This window comes from Suricata suricatta, chromosome 13 (assembly GCF_006229205.1).
Source record: "Suricata suricatta isolate VVHF042 chromosome 13, meerkat_22Aug2017_6uvM2_HiC, whole genome shotgun sequence".
NCBI classification, from domain to species: Eukaryota; Metazoa; Chordata; class Mammalia; order Carnivora; family Herpestidae; genus Suricata; species Suricata suricatta.
In genome coordinates, this window is record NC_043712.1 from 66,599,366 (window position 1) to 66,616,221 (window position 16,856).

The 16,856-nt window shown below is 40.6% G+C and overlaps 1 protein-coding gene across 1 annotated transcript in view; it reads left to right on the top strand.

Annotated features, from left to right (window-relative positions):
* Positions 1–16,856, top strand: part of SLC28A3 (solute carrier family 28 member 3) — a 53,850-nt gene that overhangs the window by 1,110 nt on the left and 35,884 nt on the right. The window lies entirely within an intron of this gene.

A 16,856-nucleotide genomic window follows, 5' to 3' on the forward strand; every position in this document is an offset into this window, starting at 1 on the left:
TTCAGTTGTCTACACAGTGGTCACATTGATCTTCATCTCATAGGTCGTAAGTGTAAGGGAGGATCAGTCTTTTCCTCTACCCTCTTAGAGTCAACAGCTGAGGTCCACAAATTAAACTGAGAAATGCAAGATTAACCAGAGAAAGGTGTACAACTTTTATTAATTTTTCAATTTTATATTCATGCAGCTTCACAGAAACTAAATGAAAAAATTCAAAGAAGCTTTAAGACTCAGGACCTTAGGTACCATTTTAACAAAGACCAAAAAATTATGGAGAAGTGATTAGACCAAAAAAAGAGAGGTTAAGATTTTAGGGCCAAAAAAATTGTGGGAAAGTGACAAGGAAATATACAAGGACAGCTAATGGAAGATGAGGCTTGACAGTGAGGTTTACCCAATCTGAGCACCATCTCTGTTTCCAAGGACAAGTGTTGTTCTCCTCTGTCTGTTATGGAGATGGGACACCTGAGCAAGGGAAAATTCTGCTCTGCTCTAGACAGAGAGGAAGGATGAAGGATTCTTCCTGTGTCTGCTTTTTCTCAGTTGCCTTCAGCTCAAAATAATTCTCATGCCAAAGTGGCAGATTTGGGGTGGCATATCCTGACTCCCCTCATGAGAAAAAAGCATAAAACAGAGGGCCTTTTATGGCTCAAAAGAGGGCTGAAGAGGGAGGGGGGAAGGAGAAGAGGGGTGATGGTCATGGAGAGGGGCACTTGTAGGGAAGAGCACTGCATGTTATATGGAAAACAACTTGGTAATAAACTATTTAATTTAAAAAAATAAATAAAGGGACACTTGGGTGTCTCAGTCTATTAAGCCTCCGGCTTTGACTCAGGTCATGATCTCACGGTTCATGGGTTCAAGCTCCACGTCGGGCTCTGTGCTGACAGCTCAGAGCCTGGAGCCTGCTTTGGATTCTATATCTCCCTCTCTCTCTGACTCTCCCCTGCTCGAGCTGCCTCTGTCTGTCTCTCAAAAATAAAAAAATGAACCATAAAATAAATAAATAAATAATAAAATAAAACAGGCGGCTAATCACACACACACACAAAGAATAGAAGGGATAGAATGGAATAGAGTCAGAGTGAGTGTTACAGCAAGACAAAGGTGTCTGCAAGGTCGGTGGGTCCATGTCACCAGCAACTGGTAGCCCAGTCAGTGAGGAGGACACACATCCACCAAAGATAGCCTTGTTTCTATCCCTCACTCTATTCCATCAATAAAAAAGAGCATCTCTAGGTCTCGGGGTACAGAACAAGGCATCTCAAACTTAACAGAATACCACACCAATACCAACAAGCAGCAATGAGGTTCTTTCTTCCAAAGCCTGCTGCTTGACCAGAATTTCCAGAGACACGTATTTACTCAGCAAAACCATCAACTGCCCCTTAGATAAGACCACTGCTGGAAAGAGATACCAATTCAAGAAGAAATAACCCTAGTCTAGTCCTCAAGGAACAAGGCAGGCAGAAACCAATAAGCAATTATAATTTGATGTAAAACAAAAACAAAAAACAATGCTGGCAATTGGCACCAAGTACATTACAAGTAAATATGCAGTTGGAGCTGGGTTGACTGGGGAGTCTCTGATCGCCGCACAGATGGGGAGAGAGCATCAGTTAGGGCTTAAAGGGGGGCAGGGATTCCCTGGCTGAAGAGGGAGGTGTGGCAGCAGAGCCCTGCAAGCAAAGAGAACTGTCTGCACAGGCCCAGGGGCCTGAAAGAATAAGTGTGCTGGGGATGGAGGAGATGAGGAGCAGGGCCACCAGAGAAGGGACAGGGGGTAGGCTGGCCCCAGATCACGTGGCCTCCAAATGGCTAAGGCATCAGGAAAGAATAGATCAGAATTTACACTATCAAGGGTCACCTGGGTGGCTCCGTCAGTTAAGCATCCAGCTCTTGATCTTAGCGCAGGTCTTGATCTCGGGGTGGTGAGTTGAAGCCCTGCCTTGGGCTCCATACCCAACATGGAACCTATTTTAAAGAATAATAAAAGAATGTACGCTATCAAAGTATTGAAGTACTCTACTACCCCCGTTGAAGGTGGACAAAATGGAAAGAGATTTCTGTGTGGTTGGGACACCAGTTAGGAGATTGGTATGATAATCAAATTGTAGCTTAGAGGAGGTGAAACCAGCCCTGGACAAAAGTGCTGATACTGGTGGGAGGCTCCCTCGGTCATGCAATCAGCACTGAGTCAGGCTGAGGTAAGAGCGGCTCTGGCGATGAATATTTCCATTTTTCCTCTCTAAAGCAGGATAATAATACCACATTCTGGGGTTGAGAGAACTAAATGAGCTAATATATGGTTTTTTAAAAAGTATGTACTATTATGTAATACATGCTCTAAAAAACTGCTGTTCGTTCAGGCTGCTATAACAAAATACCACAGACTGGGTGGCCTATAAACAGAAATTTATTGCTCATACTTCTTGAGCCTGGAAGTCCAAGATTGTGACACCAGAAGATTCAGTGTCTGGCAAGGACACACTTCCTCATGGGCAGCCATCTTCTTGCCGGGTCCTCACATGGCAGAAGGTGCAAGGGAGATCTCTAGACCCTCTTTTATAAGGGCACTGATCCCATTCATGAGGGCTCTGCTCTCATGACCTAATCACCTCAAGGTCCCCACTACCTAATACTGTCACCCTGTGCATTGGATTTTCCAAACAGGAATTGGTGGGGCGCAGGGGTGGGGGGCAGGGGAGTGGGTAAGGGACATATTCAGACCATAGCAGGCGCCTAGCATGCAATGTGAACATAAATAATAGTAATTCTTGGTGCTGGGACAGATTAAGGAGAGTCAACATTTCTAGCCTGAGATCTCAATTTAGAAGTGATTTCCTTTATGTAGACTGGAAATCCAGAAATAGGGCTGGAGAAAGGAAGACCAGGAGCTCACGTTGAGGTCTGTTGGTTGAAATTAGGGTGATTTCATACCCCTAGATGACAATGGAGAGGAGGCCGAAAACTCCAGACATAAATGCACCTGGAGTCTAGAAGAAAACCCCATGAATTTGGGAACTGTTGGCACAAGGATGAGCCAGCGTCATGAATGACACCAGAAGGAGGGAAACCCAGGAAGCCTGTGTTTCAGGAGGTGGAAAGTTAGAGCAGTCAGAGGATGGAGCAAAAGGGCCACAAGGAGAGAAAGGGGAGCCGCACCTGGAGAGGGAAGCCAGGGGAAAAAACTACAAAGTTCTTTGTTAGCAACAAAGACAAGTTCATTTGATTTGCCAACCAGAAGGTCACTGGTGACCCGTGGTAGGATGGAGGCAGTTTGTGTGGTGAGTGGGAGCTAGGAAACTGGGGAAAATGAAGTCAGAGAGGAAGTTACCTTGGTGGAGAACAGAGCAGGGAAGAGAGAGGCTCAGAGGCAGCAAGACTGAGGCTGTGGGCAGAGGGCTTTTTTATTTTTGAAAACATTCATTGTGAAATATAACATGCAGAAAAACACACAAAGCCAAATAGACAGTGTATTATAAAGTGCCATCCAGCTCAAGAAATAGGACATTGCTATCCCTTGGCTCCAAAGCACCAATCCTGCACATCTGTCACAACTGCCCCTCCCCACAGGGGTGACAATGATCCCAAAGTTATGGTGATTACATCCTGCTTTGCTTTATACCTTAACTTATAGTTATGAATCCCCAAGCACTGCTTTTGCCTGTTTTTGAACTTTATATAAATAGAAAATTACAAGAAAATTCTTTACTTATTTTAAAACATGTATATGGAACTAGGCAAGATGAATCCTTTTGTAACTGACTTCTTTTGCTCGGTTTTGTATTTCTGAGACACAGCCACAGTGTTGCATGTAAGTGGAGTTCATCCAATTTCACTGATACACAGTGTTCTCCATAAACAATACGCAGTTTGTCTGTTTTACTGTCGGTGGACATTTGTGCATGTAACATGTGGCGCAAATGTAACAAATTTATTTGGGGTTATATTTAGGAGTGGAAATGCTAGGTTATTAGGAATGCATATATATTTTAAACTTCAGTAATAAGGCAAAATTGCTTCCCTAAGTGGTTTTATCAATTTATATTTCCATCCGCAGACTGTGAGTTCCTGTTACTCTGAAGCCTCACCAATAGTTATTTGGCTTTTTAATTTCAGTGATTCTGAAAGACGTATAATGAGTAGTGTAACACTGAGATTTCATTTTAATTTTCCTATATTATTGGCCACTAGATGCCAACTTTATGAAATACCTGTTCAAGTCTCTTGCCCATTTTCTTTACTGGATTTTGTCTTTTTTCTACTGATTTGAAAGAGTTCTTTAAATGTTCTGATTAGAAGCCTTTATATGGTTACAAATGCCTTCGACTACTGAAACTCTCTTACTCTCTTTAATATTTAGATGCACAATGTGCTCGCTTTGGCAGTACATATACTAATATTTAGATGCACAAAAGTTAATTATTTGGGATCCCATTTACCAGGTGTTTCTGTTTTATATATCCTGCTTCAGACATCTTTTTCTACTCTGCAAGATCATAAGGATACTTTCCCATACTTTACAAAAGTTTGTTATTTCATTCTACATTGAGGACTCTAGTCACCCTGAAGTTAGTTTTTATGTATGGTGTGAAGTAGACATCAAGGTTTTGTTTGCGGCGGTGGGGGGGCAGGGGGGATGCCTGGCTGGCTAAGTCAGTAGAACATGTGACTCTTGATCTTGGGGTTATGAGTTCAAGCCCCACATTGGGTATAGAGATTACTTAAAAAATAAAATCTTTAAAAGCAAAAAAAAAAAAGTTTGTTTTTTCTACATGGGTCTCCAATTATATCAGTGTCACTTTAAAAAATATATATTTTTCCAACTTGACAAATACCACATTTATCAAATGTCCATATTTAGGGTTAAGTCTTTTTAGAATAGGACAACCAAAAGATTTTTCCAAAGTCAAAGGAAGGAGAAGGATCCAGAGAAGAGAGAGAGAGGAAAGCAAGAGAGTTCAAATAAAGCTCAGAATTTCTAAGGGTGAAAATTCAGGCAATGTTTGAAAGGATAGTTTTACTAAAGGATGTTCCTTAGAATCCCAAATGAAGTATCCTGCTGCCTGTGAGTAAATGTTGATTGTACCACAGGTGGCCCTCAGAGCCACAGAACCCATGCTCACTCTGAAGCCAGCTGGTTGGGACCCACTTACAAGAGCTGGAGAAATGTGTCTCTACTCTGCGCACACACACAGAGAAAACTGACCTACTCCATGAATTCCCTGGTAGTTCAGTAGGGTTTGAAGAGTTTGTTAAATGGAGGTCAAAATTTGGGAGGTCATATAAGTGCAAGGATGTTTGGCATAGATAATTTGAATAGAGAAGGATGCTGGTAATTATGCAAAGTAAAAAGGAAGAGTGTTGTTTCTCTCTAATCCCCTGAGGGAGGTCAACATGAATCACACCAGGAGGCTGAGTGGGTTTCTACTAACTCAGGACAAGCTTGGCTACAAATAAGTAGATGCTTTTCTCCCCCACCTGTGAATTAAAACACAGAAAACATATGATAATAATTGTCTTTGTGAAGAAGGTTTAAAAAAAAATTCTGTCCTCTATCCTCAAATCAGATCATACCTAGACTCATTTCTAACAGCTTAGATGTCTAGAACCCAAGGCACTTCCATGAGATCTCAGAGGGGAAAGATTTAGAGATTTAGTTTTTTCCACAGTCCCTGAATTAATTTATTTTTTTCACCGTGTCTTAATTTAAAATGAAGGTGGTGGCACCTACTGACCCATCTCATCTAGACATTGTTGATGTTGATGAGAAGCTGGCCCTGGATGCTAGCTGAACTGCCATGTGTCAAACTGAAAAAAAAATCAAAAGTGGGGAGTATTTTGACTTTTATAGAGACAGATTATTGTTAGCAGGACCCCAAGTTTCTATCATGCTATGGAAGTTTGAAACTCTGTCTTCAAATTGTAGATTTAGGCATAGTGTAGTATGATTTTTCACTCAAAGTTGGGATCTGGATTTGGAGGCATTTAATTCTACTCCACAAGTGGGCAAAGGTATTTGACCCAGAAGCCACTTATAGCTTTGGCATGCCTACTTGTGCTTTCTTTTTCCTAGAAAGGAAAAAAAAGTTTAAAAAAATAAAAGAAAATATGATACGCACGCCTTGTGTCTTCTGGAAGTAAACAAAGATAGAGGTTTCTTGGGAAAACACTGTGAGTCACACGGTTAAAGGACTCTTGTGGGTGGTCAGGAACAAAGTAGATGATTACCAGGAATGTTCGGTTGAGAAACAGGGAAATGTAACTGAAGACTTCTCAATGTTCCTTTCAGTATCCTGGTTCTGCCTGTTCAACCCTTTGCTTGTTTTTCCTCCAAGAGCCGAAACGCTTTGACATAAGGCACAACATTTATTGATTCAATAAAAATGTATTGACACTGTGCCAGGGATTATGCAAAAAGCAGGAAATAGCTACCATTTGGTTAAAACTAATCTGTAATGACAAATCAGCACAACACAGATTATAAAAAGTGCTATTCATGACATAAGAAGGTGGTCTCATCTAGATGAAGAAGTGGGGACTATTTCCCAAATATTCTCAATGAACCCTTCTGGGCTTGCACTCATTCAGTCATTCAACAAATATATAGTGAGTACCTACTCAGTGGGTGTTAGGCATAAGGAAAATACCCAATAGGGCACAAATAATTCCCCAAGCTACCATGTCAAAAAAAATTTTTTTCATATGGCACTTTGTGGAGAAATCAAGGTCCTGGATGAGAAGGTATGAGATGCAGGTACAGGGAGACCGAAAAAGTAGTAAAGAGAAACAGAAAAGAATAGGGCCAGTTCTGATTCACCTCAAGACTCCTCACTGATTTAAAACTCTTGGTCCCAAGAATCCAAAACCAATGATAATTTTAGGTTTAAAATTGAATTTCCAGTCTCTGCGGATTCAGGAACATTCTAGAATAAGCTAGCCAGACAGATGATAAGGAGTTGTAAGCAAAGTAATGGTATAAACTCTTCCATGAAACGTGGTCAGAACACAACCCAGTAATGTCCAATGAGGCTTTTTGCACCACCAGAAAGTGTCAGTCATAGTTAAACAGGAGCCGAGACAGGCATACCTGCTTCCCTATGACCTCCAGCCCTTTCTCCCTCCACCTGCTCAGCTGTGGGAACACAACACGGTACAAAGAGCACGATCTATAAAGTGCAGGTGTCCCCCAGTGTGTCCTACTTCCCTCTCCGTGTCCCTCCCTTTGGATTATATCACTTCTGACAACATTTTAGCTTTTAAAGAGTTTTTATTTTTCAAATTAAAATTACTATGTCTTAGTTTCTCATACACCCGAGTCCGTTGCTTCAGAAACATTTTCAAGGAGGAAGTTGATTCAAGGGCACTGGCCTAACATGCCAGGAAGGTTTGAAATAGAAATTACTTAATTGAGGGCCAGACCCATGCAGATAGAGCAGGTGGGAGCAAAGGTCTTGGTACATGGTATGTTGGATCCAGCAAGGAAGGGAGAAGGAGACAAGGACACACATAAAGCCAACAAGAGACATTTCTAGGAGCCAGCAAACATTAGGCTTCCTGTTGACCCACATGACTACTTCCTTGTTCCCCTGTAGAACATGAGGTCTTGAGGTCAGACAAGAGGGAAGAAAGAAGTAAGAGTGGAAGCATTTTGAGAGCACACGTGGAAGAAGAGGTGATCTATAATGGTCCAAGAATTGACTGTACTGCATGTGACTTTGACTTTGGCTGAAGATAACAAGAGGCCCCTTCTTAAGGAGGAAGTGGAGAGGGAAGAGAGAGGTGAGCTCCTGAGAAAAGCCAGCCTGGGGAGGGAGGGGATTAGCAGGGCACAGATGCTAAGGTTAAAAGTCACATAGTGAATCTTATGAGGAGAGCAAAACACAAATTCTTTGGTTGAAGAGTTGAGGCTTCCAAGCCAGACTGCCAGGCCTACCTTTTAGGCAAGTTATCTAACTTCTGCATCTACTTCCCCATCCAAAAACAGGTCCCAATACCCTGCATCAAAGGTTTATGGGGAGATTGGTGGAAAGCACTGGCACCTAGCAAATTCTCAAGTGTCAGTAACCATTAACCAAACCATTTAGCTGGGGATGCTATTTTGGGGCAGCGGCCAAATCAAAATTTAAAACCCATCTGTGAAGCCTGCCTTTTCGTATAGATAATACTGGAATCTCCTGGTGGAAACCTATGGGAGACGCCAATGGGCATCTTTGGATTGTTTTAATGGCAGTCAAATGGAAACTTCAAGCTCCTTGGCTCCCCGCCAGACTGAAAGACCTTGGCTCCCAGCATTTTTGTCTCTTCAAAAGGACTTTTATAAAGTTACTTTTCAAATACTTTGGTTCATAATGATCCATATCTTACTTAGTGTATTGCATCTCCAGAAAAAAAATTTATGGGCTCTAAGTTTATCCCATATATTTATAATTAATGTATATTTATTTAGCCAGTGCTCTTTGGGAAAAGGTGCTTGATAACCAAGGTGATTTTAGGAATCGCTAAGAAGCAATGTTTTTCCAAATGTAAGCAAATTCAAATTTCCAGGGCTCATGTATCCTCTTTAATGCCTCACTATTAAGTGTTGTGGCATGAAATAATCTGGCATAAGATAAGACTAATACTAAGGAAGTGACCATGACTTCCCAAAATAACACAAGAATAAGTCAGGCCCAAGCAAATAAGGCTTCATCCTGAAGGTGATTCAGGCTTTGGCATGAAATGCTTTTTCATTAAAAAAAAATCTATAAGCACTTTTGATCCCTTTAGACAGACTGGAGACTTGCCTGTTGAAAACAAATCAGAGAAGGAATGAGAATAAGAAGAATTTCAGTTTCAATTAATAGAGTCAAAGGGATTATATCTTTGTTTCTTTAATTTTTTTCTCAACTATAGGAAGATGTTTTGGTGGTAAGAGCATTTGTTTCCCTCACACATCTTTGGAATTTCAGACACAACCAAGTTCATTCTACTCATTTGTAAAAGCATTGTAAGGTGCAGGACTTGAATTTTTTTAAGTCTTTATCATGATTGTAGTAAGATAATTAATTGTGTTATCATTATGGCTGACAGCCTTTCTTCTGAATTCCCTGAGAACAGGCACCAGCAACCGGCATAGGAAACGTTGTCTAGCCCGTAGTAGGAACACAAAAATATCTGTTAGAGGAGTAAATGAGAATGCCTAAGACAGAGCCCCAAGGAACTATGTGTAACATTAAAGGTTGAGTAGAAAGGTTAATATGGTACAGGAAATGGAGAAGTCTGGGTGACAAGAGGAAACTAGCAATGTGTCGGACAAGACATTTTAATTTGGACAAGAGTATTTTAAGGAGAAAGTGGCCCATTGTGGAGATGAAATCTGGATTTAAGGACATGAAAACCATCAATGACTTTGGCAAGGATGATTTCCATGGAGTGGTAAGAAGGGAAGCCATATTGGAATGAGTGGGAGACCAGATGAGGCAAGAAAATGGTACTAGTGCCTTTATCTGGGCTGCTGTAACAAAACACCACAGGCAGGTCGCTTATAAACAACAGACATTTATTTCTCACAGTTCTGAATGCTAAAAGTCCAAGATCAAGGCACTGGCATGGTCACATTCTAGTGAGGGCCTCCTTCCTAGTTCATAACCAATGCCTCCTCATTGTGTCCTCCTATGGTAGAAGGGGTCAGGGTTCTCTGTGGGGCCTCATCTCTAAGAGCACTACTCCCATTCATGAAGCTCCACCCTCATGACTTTAACACCCATCTCCCAGACCCGACAAGCATCATCTCCTAATATCATCGTCTTTAGGGGTTAGAATTTCAACATGATGAATTTTAGGGGCACACAAACATTGCCCATAGCAACCAGTAAGTGCAGGTGGAAGAATGGTTTTTAGTGGGAAGAGAAAGGATGCCTATCTATGAATCGATAGAGATGCAAATACCAGAGAAGCAAGGGTTAAGCACGGTAATGGGTGGGGAAGTGCAGAGCGCTGGTCCAGTAAGCAAAGAGTCCAGGCATTGATATATTATTGCTCTAAGAACAGCTTGTCCAGGCTGAAATCACACACTACCAAACACAAATTATCAACACAAATATCAATGCTACAATGAGAGGGAAAGACAACCGAGCAGGAGGTCAGCGGTGTCTTAGAATGTACAGTCCTATCTTTACATGACTTTTAGCTAGCTTCAGCTCTGGAAATACTGCATGTAAAAAAGAAATTAAAAATATACGTAAGTGCATTTGTAGAAATTTAACTCCCATATTGTGGTGATGAGCTGGTCAGGATGGTGATGGGCATACCACTCTATTACCAAGGCATGTTTCCCTCTTTATTAATTAGTAAGAAATCTGGGGGGCGGGGGGTGACATTCAAGGCTATGTGAATATCCAGTTCCCCAACACATTTTGCCCAATGGTTTTAGCATTTGTGGATGACCCTTTCCTGAATATATAGGGAATTGCAAAATAAGCGTTTTAATTTCTTCAACATTCCTTCCCTGACATTCTTCTGAAAAGAATAGGTTTACCTTTGATCATATTTCTTTCTCTTAAGTAACATTCTCTTTCTTTTACTACATAATTTATGATCAATTACCAACATTTTTGGCTTCTTGTAACATTTTATAATGAAGATTTTTAAACATACAGGAAAGTTAAAGTAATTTCATAGCAAACACCTGTATATCCACCACCTACACTCCATGATTAATATTTTACCACACCTGCTTTCTTATATATTTGTTCATCTACTCTCTATCTACCCATCAGTTCATCTTATTTTTTGACACAAGTAAGTTGCAGGCATTATTCATCTTTTTGACTTTTTAGTGCTCACCTTGTCCCAAATGTGGCCAGTGATCACAGAATGCTTTTTGACAAGGATTGAATTTATTAAATACAACCATCTTGGACAATACATGAAGTAAAAATTTATAGTATATAAAATTAAGACCATGTTTTAGCATACAAATTCTTTTATAGCCAGAATTCTGTTACAGCCGGAAACAAGTGGGGCCAGGCCTTCATGGTACCTGTATCTAACAGCCTTCAGTTGCGCCACCCAGTGGACATTGCATGCAGCAACCGCTAGTGTCTGGCCTACATGACGGTGTCTGTTCTGACACCAGAATTACATTGGAAGCTAATCTGCATTTCATCTTCTATACATAACCCGAGACTCTAATGAATTTTGATAGAAAATACGACCACCTTTAGAAAATCTTAGGTCATCAGCCCCCATTAAGCAGGATACTTAAACATCATTCATTTGCTGCTTATTTCAAGAATCTGTATGAACACGATGCTAAAGCCTTTATTCCTGGGTATTATTTGATTTCCCCCACTGGTCGATTTTCTGAACGACCATATGGACAGACCCAGAAGTAAAACCAAGATAGCCACGTGCAAAAACGTATAAAGGTCCATATTCTCCCAGATGTATTTATGATTGCTTCATAACTAAGAGAGCCATCACCTGGAAGGTGAGTTGGGAAGCCTTCTACATGGGCCTGAGAGGGAAGAGCGCGCTCCAACACACAGACCAGGACGAGGCAGAACTGCTTGTTCGAAATGAATGTGAAAGATGCAGAAGAACCCTCACTACACTGAGTTAATATATACAAGTAGGAAAAAAAGAATTGCTATCTGTTGCAAATATTTCCAAATATAATTTACATCCATGACATTGAAACTAAAGCAGTTATTCAAACTTGTCATGGGACCTTGTTGGGGTTTTTTTCTTGCTTTTTAAAGTGTTGATAAAGATGTACATACACTATCACAAACTAATTTTAATATTTTAATAACTAGATGTCAATAAAATTATTTTTGCCCTCTCTCTCTGTCCCTGCCCCACTCATGCTCTCTCATTCTCAAAAATAAATAAATATTTTTTAAAAATTTTTAAAAAGGGGGAGTGCCTGGGTGGCTCAGTCAGTTGGGCATCCGACAAGTTGGGCGTTCACAAGTTCGAGCCCCCACATCAGGCTCTGTGTGGACAGCTCAGAGCCTGGAGTCTGCTTCAGATTCTGTGCCTCCCTCTCTGTCCCTCCCCTGCTTGCACACTCTTTCTCAGCAATAAACTTTTAAAAATTAATTTTAAAACATTAAATTATTTCATTTTTAATATGACATTTAATTTTATTTATTTTAAAACACCCGGAAAGGAATCCACAGGCTGGAGTCAACTGTCCCGCTTCGGGACACTTCCCAGAAGCTGCATGTAGCTTCAGTCAAAGTGGCAGATTCAACCAGGGGCACAGAGAGATTAGAAATGTACCTTTATTCTGCAAAATCTTGTGCCCTGCTAAAATTCAGAGCCCTATATTTAAAGGAAATAGAGAAAGATAGATATTAGGACACCTAGCAGTCTTGGTCATAGTGTATTTTCTACTGGAGCTATATAATTGAACCGATATTGATCAGATTCATATTATTTACTGTCATCTTGTTCTTCCTTATTCTTACTTTTGCCCATTTGATCTATCATAGACTGAAAAAGTCCTGTTGACTTCTTTCTAAATGTGTTTCTAGATATTTCTCCTCGGTTTCCTACACGTTCATCTACACCATTTGTAGATGCCAGGCTTCTGAGAGCTTGGGATGGTACTCTGATCTATTGTTTCTTTTGGAACACATGAACTGCTTTTTTAAATCCTGGATTCAGTCTTGGTCAATTACAATCATGACCACTGCATGTTTTATCTTTCTGAATCCCTGAGTCATTTCCAACACAGATCCTCCGCCTCCTGCAATGGGAGTATGTCGCAGTAAATCCATTGTATGTTGAAAATATTGTATGTCAATAATGCACTTAATACACCTCATCTACCAAACATCATAGCTTAGCCTACCTTAAATGTACTCAGAACTCTTATGTTAGCCCACAGTTGGGCAAAATCACCTAAAAAGAAGCCTATTATATAAGAGTTAAATATCTCCTATAATGCATTGAATACTGGAAAGTGAGAAACAATGGATGAATGCACACAGAACTGATGGTTGATACTAACCAGTGATCTCATGGCTGACGGACCCGGCTGTGCCCAGCATCACGTGCGAGGACCATACTGTATATTGCCAGCCCCAGAAGGGGTCAAAATTTAAAGTTCAACTTACTCTTTGTACTGTAGTAAATGCATGTCTCTTTTGCACCGTCATAAAACTCAGTCATCAGAGGATGTCTGTGTACCGTCGTGTGTGCTCGTTACCCCCCTGACTCAATCACATCCATCGATCTGCCAGATGGGTGTATATGTTCTTCGTTCCTCTCATCATATCTTACATTGTGCTTTGTAAACATCTTTTCATTGTATGGTTTATGTATTCTTTATTTTGTTTGTTTTCTTCTGAAGATGTACTTTTTGTTGTCTCAATGATTTCTTTTATAACGAGCTTAAGGTTATAAGCAATCACAAAAGTAGTATATTTTTCTAATTTATGTTATTTTTTCCTTCTCTTCTACCACTTGGTTTTAGCAGAATATATATATTTTAGCATTTACCTTTCTAAAACACTGCTGCTTATGATCTCCTATAGCTCTCAGAAATTAAAAGATAAGAAGATGGGCTTGCTCACCTTATCTTCTACTTTCTTTTCTTTAGCTAAGGGTTCTGAGTACCTTTTCTACACTATGGGGGGTTAAAATGTATATAATTTGTTCTGGAATCTTAATCCCTGGATTAAGGTTTTAATTCATTAAATATATTCAAAACATATTATCACTTCTTAGCTATAATTTCTCATGAATCTTTTATTTGGCTGAAGTTTCTCCCCTAGAAGTTTCTCCAAGAAAACTGTGGAAGCCATTTCTAGGAGTACTTGCAGGCTTAAATTATTTTTGTAAAATCTGATCATTATAAGCCTTCCCCTAATTTTTCTCATTTGGGTACAGACCCCTGCTTTCCCCTACTTTTTGTACATGGGGTTCCGTTTGCCGCTGGCTCACAAAGATCACGAGTTATCAGTGTTCTGTGGTCCTGCCTCTTTGCCCCCAATTAAAGTTCCCTTCAGAGCACTCAGAAGTGACAGACAATTGTGCCAGGGAAGTGTGACAGCGAACCACAGGCTGAGCCTGCATTTCCCTCTCACCATCCTCCTGCTCCTTAACGCAGTCCATGAACCCACACAGGCTGGCGAGAAAAACAGGAACGTCTCAGGGAGGAACGTTCTAGCTAGTGCCTATGGACTACATTAAGGATTCTGAGACTTGAGGCACGAGGCTACCTGAGCCAAAAGGGTCGCGTGTTGTGCAATAAGTAAAGATCAAAGGCTCCTGAACTACACCTTTGAAAATGCAATCATTCCAAAGCAAAGCCCATGCAATTTAGAAGAAACATTATACAGCAAATGGCCTTTAAGTGTTTGACATTTGTAGATATTAAAATGTAAAACATAAAGGTGGAACTATATTCCCAAACAATGCAAAGAGATCAGATTCATGAAACAGATGTTGACTTTTACATGCCAAATTTCAACCACAGATTGCAAAGTGACTATAAATGCCCCCAGAGAAGCAAGTAGTTAGCAAACTCAACTGTGAAACAAATAGAAAAGTCAATTGACAAAAGTCAATTGCTATTTGGCACTAGGTAAGTCGTGAATGTTACACTCCTATACAATGGTGTATGCAGCTTCAAGAAATTAAGCTTGGAGCTGAACCCAGAAATGACAATGGAACTCAAGCCTTTTATCAAAATGCAGCACCAATGAATATAGATAATTTGTCAAAATCCCTGAAAGCAGTTGTCTTCAGGTTTATGGTTAGCCGCCTTTTGTGATCTATTTATGTTGCCTTTTGGAATTTTAAGTTACTATTTGAAACCCTTTCTCCAGCTAGTCCCATTCCATTATTTCATGTTCATAGAAATGAAGACAGAAAAGTTAAATCGGTCACTTGAAGCTCAAAAAAAAAAAAAAAAAAGAAAGAAAGAAACTGGAGGTGTATTTCTGGCACTTTCCGTTAGGCATCAAAGGCATGGAATAGTAGAACATACGGTAACCTTCTTGAAGAAGTAGAGAAAGTAGTCCCATACCATCTTGTCTCTACTTAGCTGTAAGAGACACAATTATAGTTGCCCTATACTAAGGTCACGAAGCCTGTAGGAATATCTTCACACCGTAAAATAGTCACCAAGCCCTTCTGTGCCTGCCATTGTGTTACACACATGGTCTTCAGCAGAGAACAGGGGACCAAGAATCCGGTTTCTCAGCTTAAAGTCCAATGGGTATAATATAGATTTTTACAGACATACACAGTTCCAAGTTTCCCAAATGACATCATTTTTGCCACAGGCCTTGGGACTTTGAAATCCATAGCAATATTGAAGGCATCACTCTCAGAAAATAGCACATTGACTGTTTCTTAGGAAGATTGTTTTAAAGATGTACAGAGATGGGGAGATAGGTAGAAGGATGGATGGCTAGATAGACAATAGATAGATAGATGATAGATAGATGATGATTGATGATAGATGATAGATAGATGATAGGCACACACATATACACACATAATAAAATAAGCAACCTTGATCACCAACCTAAATCTGTTCTGATAGTATAAAGCCTTCTAACCAAGATATTTTCGCAAACACTTTACAAAACTTGCTGTGAAGTGTCAAGCTCTAGAACCAGCTAAAGCTCTTCATAGTGGGGCATCTGAGTGGCTCAGTAAGTTAACCGTCCAACTCTCAATTTCAGCTCAGATCATGAGTCGGGCTCCGTGCTGACAACTGCAGAGCCTGCTCGGGATTCTCTGTCCCTCTGTCTCTGCTCCTCCCACCCGCCCTCATCTCAAAATAAATAAATACACTTAAAAAAAAAAAAAAGGTCTTCCTAGTGACTCCTCAGGGCCCTTATCAACATCATATTTGCCTGATGAGCCATTCCCATCCGTCCTAAACCAACATGATCTATGTCGCACCAAAGCTCAGGACAGAAGTCTCTCCAGGGAGAAGGTTGTCTGTTAGTGCCCCAGGCTCAAGCCCAGCCATGCTCCCTCGGCAAGGCCAGCCATGCATTCAGAGCATGCCAGGCCAGAGCAGCTTCTGTAAAGAAGGTTGGAGAAAGTCTCCCTTTGCACAGTGATGTTCAGTCTGCAGGAGACAAACCCCAGCCACAAAAACTGAGAAATGGAAGCCATATTGTGCAATCAGGCCAACAGTGGGAGGGAGAGACCAAGTAAGTGGAACAGATACAGTTGCAAGAAAAAGCGTCAGACCAATCATGGAGACAGACACGTCCACAAGTGCAGAAGTGCCCACGCGTGCTATTCAAGGATAGCGTCTACCTAAAACCAGTCTATAGGTGAGAGGTCCACTATCCTGGGTTGAAAAATGACCACCAAAGCCTAAACACAGTTTAAAAGTGGATGCAAGAACTTCAGAAATCTTTCAGCATCTCAGCCGAGTATACCTGGTCTTGTCTTTTCTTTTCCTTTCTTCTTCTTTTTTTTTTTGAGTATATACAATGTTAACACAATGATGCCTGTTACATTAGTTTCAGGTATACAACATAGTGATTCTACAAGTTGCTGTATTATGCTTTGCTCACAAACGTAACTACCATCTGTCACCATTCAATGCTATTATCCTGCCATCGACTATATGTTGTACCTTTGATGCCATGACTTACTCATTCCATAACTGGAAGCCTGTGTCTCCCGTTTCCCCAACCCTCCAGCCCATTCCCCTCTGGCCACCATCAGTTTGTTCTCTGTATTTATGGGTTTGGTTCTGCTTTTTTGTTGTTTGCTTATTCATTTGTTTTGTTTTTTAGAGTCCACATATAAGTGAAATCATAGTGTTTGTCTTTTCTCTCTGACTTCTCTCACTTAGCATACTACCCTCTAGGTCAATCCATGTT